Source organism: Sebastes fasciatus, chromosome 21, assembly GCF_043250625.1.
Source record: "Sebastes fasciatus isolate fSebFas1 chromosome 21, fSebFas1.pri, whole genome shotgun sequence".
NCBI classification, from domain to species: Eukaryota; Metazoa; Chordata; class Actinopteri; order Perciformes; family Sebastidae; genus Sebastes; species Sebastes fasciatus.
The window spans coordinates 22,004,349-22,010,534 of NC_133815.1; positions in this window are offsets into that span (position 1 = coordinate 22,004,349).

Here is a 6,186-nt window from a genome sequence, read left to right on the forward strand (position 1 = left end):
CCCTCAGTGGTCAAAGGTCAAGCAGAGCAGCTGCTCACTCTATCCTTTTTCAATCAGTCCCCTGACAGCGAGTTAATGAATTTGCTGGCCAAAACCAGAACTGATTACACGATCAAGTATCAAATTTTCTTGCAGTTTGTGAACCAAGGTGGTCAAAACTGAGAAGATAATCGCAACTCACAACCATCAAATTAGCTTGTGAGTTTTCTTGTAAGTAAATACGGTCAGCTAGGCAAAGACGTCATTAAGTTCAATAGAGAATGCATTAAAGTATTTTTCTCTAAGTTGTCAACAATTGAAGTTACTTATATTTTTAGCCATGCTAACACAGCACCACCACTTAAGTCCAGAATAAAATATCTCAAAAACATCATGAGGCTGACATTTTGGGGATTTGAAGGAAATATCAACAACTATGGCATGGATTAGGTACACACATTCATGTCTCCGGATCAATTGTAATAACTTTGGTGATCCCTTGACTTCTCATCCAGCGCCAACATTTTAGTTTGTCCATTACTTTGGTTTATGACCAAATACCTGCAAAACTAATGACATTCCCACCAGCCTCAGCTGTACTTTGTGTTTAGTGTTATTTAGCAAATGTTAGTATGCTAACACACTAAACTAAAATGGTTAACATAGTAATACCTGCTCACCATCAGCATGCTGCTGATGTTGGCATGCAGCCGGCATGGCTGTAGGCTCTTAGTCTCATTAGTCTTATCATACATATGACATATGTCCATTATCATTAATATAATATTTTACAAAACATTAAAGATAACCAGAAAACCATGACATTTTACTGGTATTTATTTGTTATTACATTTTACCTACATATTGCTTAAATGTCGTATTCAGTAGAAGGACAGACACTGATCTGTTCCTTGTGTCACTTTTGGAAAATCCTGGGGAAATGTTGAGTTTTCTGGTGTGAGTTATAGATAAGTATGCCTCAGTGTTATGAGATTTCCTGAAATAAGCTTTAACTCTGAAACACAGATCATAATATCAACGCTCGTAATGTAGGAATACTGCATGTAAGAATAAGATAATAAGAGGTGAGTTAACTGTTTTGGTTTTAAGGTTAACAAAGTAGATGTGGAAATCAATTTAAACGCAAAACATTTTTCAATTGCTCAGATAGTTTGTTTTAAAATGAGATTCCTGCACACTGTTCATGCATTCAAGCACTATAGCATAGTCATCCACTAGCCTCTTTTTCCAAAGTATGTTGTAGGTGTTAATAGTGATTAATCTAAAAAAATAGTCAAACCAATGACTTTTTTTCCTATCTTCCAGGCATCCTCTGCTTACAAGTCATGACTGTGTGGTATAAGCACCAACTTGCAGAAGCATGTAACCTGCTTGACATACAGTAGGTGATCCATCACAGTAAATACTCTTGTCACTTTTACTCTTTGTCAGAAATCTGTCATCACTGCATGGTAACGTTTGGTGTGTTTAAGTGCTTCTGGAACATCTCAGACTCTAGAGTCAGCTGCGAAACAACAACTTTTTTAATTGAACATTACATTTTTACATTTGCCCACCTAAATGTAACAGGGCATAATACATGATATTGATTGCACCTGTGTTTACCCTGCAATGACATGTCAAAATGGCTGCTGTGAAAAGGGAATATTCTTCTCAGTTTTCTAACATCGTGCATATAATTGCATTTTGCAATGCCAGAAAATTATTTTAATATATAAAATTATTAATTATTATAATATCAGTCATGACACTTTATTACATTATTGGTCAAGTTATTACATTATTGGGTTTATTATTACATTTTCGATCAGGATAAGAGCAAATTTTATCACAATTTTAGGCATTATTTCATTTTCAGGAAATTATTACATGGGTGCTACAAGTCATAAAGAGCTGTGTGGTGAAAGTGACTCAGCGCAATGAATCAGCATGACCATATATGGGCTGAAAAAGCAAAAATGACTGGAGGGGTCATGTAAGGGTATAGGAACAAGTGAGATAATTAAAAAAAGCTTTGTATTGCTCATATGCTCCCTTTCAATCAAAAGATTTATGGCAGTAACAGACAGACAGACTTGCATCGAACACGCATCCAAACTCCACCACATCAAATGCCTACAGTAGCACACACACCCTGTCATTTTGTAATATGAATAGAGACGTACAGTATACCTCCTACTATGCATCACTCAGCGAACCCTGCCCTATAGGCTTCCATTTAGAGGCCACAGTACTTCAGTGCCGCCCCTGTGGGTGCACCCTGCATGCTGTTACAGGGCAGTTCTCAACAACTCAGCTACAGGGTGGGAGGGAGACACAGACATATGAAAAGGAGCTCTGTGACTGAGGCTTAACTTCCACTGCCCACAGAGCAACCCAGGAAATGTGAGAAAGAACATTTTAGTCAAGAAGAGCAAACCTCTGCTCTATATTGGTAACATATGTGCTGCTGAGGCACATTTTGAGTGTCTAATAACTGCATTATAACAACATTCAATGTATAGAAATATAGCAAATTATAGGTTACATGCTGTATTTGTCACTTGGCCTTGCATTGAATGTGGTAGGGTGGTTACATAAGTGTGGATTATAGGGGGTTAAAGTGAGAGTAACACTTATTTTTGATACATGCAAAGCTGTATACAGCTGGATGGTCATTTTAGAGGATGTAGTTTGTGGTGCTGTTGAACTATATTGCATTACACATAGAGGTGTTTCTAATATTCAGCCTACTCTCATTTATATAAATGGGGTGGATAAAAGAATAGAAACACCTGTCAGTATAACGCAACATGACCATACAGTTTAATCAACACCTCTCTTAATCAGTTTCAACAAAAACTGAACATTATAACCATCACGAAGGTAGGATTTATTAATGATTGCAGTGCGTGTCTGGGATTTACTTTTAATCCAAGTCTCAGTGTTCGTGTTGCAGCCATTATTGAATCTGAAAACTGACAGTTTGTAACTGCAGAGTTTACTGCTGTTTCTTGTTTTTCTCAAATGTGAGTGTATGTAGTTCCATAGCTATTCTCTGCTGCTGTTGTGAACACTTAAGGCCGGTTTCTGGTTGATTCATAAACCTGCCTGTGCAGGAGTCGTCATAGATGGCTTCCTCACTGATTTATCAAAAGGTTTGTTGCCTTGCAAATGTGCTGGACCACCAATACACATGTGCACACATATGCACGCAGACCTAGAGCTAGTTGAGGCCGCCCACCCACCCTCACTTCACAGTAGCCCCTCTATTTCTCCCCATTCAGCCAGGGTGATGCTCCCTGCTTTCTTCACCTCTGTAGCAGTCAACACCCACCATCTGGCCACCTAATCTCATTTAGCCATGACCTTACCTAAACTTCTCTTCTGCACCCAACTATACCACATCAGTTTCACAAAAGATTATATTCACAGTGTGGACCTCTAACTTTCACCTTGCCACCTGTAATAAGGATGGCGCAACAGAGGGTGTACAGTTTATATATATATGTATATACAAAATATATCTGCCGTCTGTTTTTTAACAGCCGCAGCCTCACATACCAAGGTCATGCAACTCTCCTGACTCTACATTTTCATCCCGAGGGCTCACTTGAGATCCGCCCCGGCCAGGTGGTGCGAACATACAGCTCTACCTTCAGCTTTTCGTGATTGGCTGATAGTAGAGCTACGCTGTAGGTGATAAATCGTTCCATTAAGGGAGGGAAATTGGTGTAGCACTCAAACCGTGGATGAAACTATCAAATAGTTATTGTGCTGTCCTCCGCAGCAATTTTGCGAACTTTCAAAAGCTCCATCAACTTCACATCAACTAAAATGTTATGTTACGGCTGAAAATTGCCATGTAAGAAATATTTTACTGGGGCGGACTGAAGTTTACGAGCACAAAGTGGAGAGTAGTTCTTCAAATGATGTTGAAGGCCAAAAAAATCTTAAAACAAATGGCACAATGTAGATTGATTTTTGTCCTGTTTTCTAAGACAAGCTTACCATAGATATGGATGCCAACTATTATTATTCGAACCTGTGGCATACTGTGCCTCATACGGCATAAATAAATAAAACACTAATTATCTAGTCATCTCACATAGGAACAGAACAGCAGCCTGGAAATTACACTTTTATCGGCTGAAGCCATCAGTTTAGATGCCTCTCAGCAACAATGTGCTCAGCCGGAGTGACATTCCTGACTTTCTTAGACATATAAAGGGTTTGTTGCATGTCTGGCTGCAAGATTGCTGCTTCCTTTCTCTCATGCGCTGTAGAATCAGGCTGCTTCCCATTACGAACATGTGTAGCCCAGGCCAGACTGACTTCAGCTCACAATATAGTTTTTTTCCCTCAGCCTGACTGAGACAGACCGGTGGGTTTTAATCAGTGTGAACAACGGAAACGTGCTTGGAGTAGCTTTAAATCCAAATTTTCTTTAGCACAGCCATCACAATTATACGAATAAATCACAAAAATACAATAAATCATACATTGATTTATCACACTTTTTTGATCGATGACTCCAAAATTTCTCCTTTTCTGGTGATTAAGGATACATGCAACCATAAAAATTTGGTGACAATTACTCAATAATACTAACTGATATGACGAATGTATTAGATAGTATCTAAATGTTTGTAACAGAATTATAAAATCAAAGAAAATAACATCTGAAACAAAACCCATAATATGATCTTAATCCACAAATTGCAGTACAATAAATGACTGTTGTATGACGCGTAACACACAAATGGAAATGGCTCTGTAAATTAGGAATGACATTGCAAATGAGTTAGATTTCCCCACTTTGTATCAGGTCTGCAGCTGATGCATAGGTCTGTTCATGTCATATTTCTGGATGTTTACCAAGAATCTCCATATAGCTGTATATCTTGGGCCTGCATGTGGCCTCCCAAAATGGAGGCAGCATTTAGCCAGATGTTAATTCTGGTGTGCTACATGGTAGACCACATTGAAAATACATGGTTGTCACTGTCAGAGTGCTGTGCATGACAACGAAGAGTCATTTAAATGGTAAAATATATCCCCAAAACACCAAAACCCATGGCATAGAAATCTTCAAACAAATGAAGCCCTGGCTTTCCACAGATTACCTCAAATTACCCAAATTCTGGTTAGGCTTCTAATAAAAGCGTTTCAGTCCCATGATGACTAAACTTACCAATTGATACAAGATTATAAAGTGTAGGCCTATTTATTCTTATGAAATACTGTGGTAGCCAAAAATAATGTTAGTGGAGTGAGGGAACTTTTTCTTGCTTGTGTTAGACAGAGGACTAGAGTGAGTGTGGAGAAAGAGCTCTTTATACTCTCCTCTGTGCAGTGTGTAAACAGTGACAGGCAGTGGCGGCTGGTTGGCTTGAGTGTGCCTGTGAAAAGTGCTTGTGTTTCGATACCATGTCAGGTAAAACTCATGGCAAGTAAAAGAACTACTCTCATTTTAATTATTAAACTCATTAAACGTGTCTAACAGGATATATTTATAAGTAAATATCAGATTTTTAATCCAGTTTTCCGGCACAAAATCCTATGCTTTTTCTAAACATGTCACTGGCATCCCTATCATGTGTTGTACTGGGGATTTGCCAGATGGCTACCTGAAATACTCTATCATCAACTAATTGCTGTAGGATCCTGACCCGTGATTTGCATTTTTGCCCCTAGTGAATTACTAAACAGCAACACTGGTGGCTTGCTAAGTTAAATTTTCCTGAGTGGTTGTTTCACTGGTTTTAAGTATGTATTGCAATATGCTAATGATATTGATTCCACCTCTTGAACACCAGCAACACAATATACTTTCCTGATATCACAATTGCACTTGTCTAGCTGTTAGATAGATATTATGTCATCCGACCCATTCATTTATTCAGCCTGTTATTAGGTCCATCTTGGTTGATTAATTAACAGTGGAGCATATTGTATGGCTGCTCCAAGGCACTTGGTTTTTATTTTTATACCTGACCTGGCCATATGACAGTATATATAGACAACATGGAACGCTGCACTGGTAACTGTCAAAACATTGAATAAATCTATCTTAATCCGTTTGAGGTTTAGCATACCTCTGTAAAAGTTTTTCTAACCCTAACCAAGATGGATTTGTGCCTAAATCTAACCAAACCTTAACTGGTTTTATTTTTGCAAGGACAATATGGTCTTGTTGATTGTGGC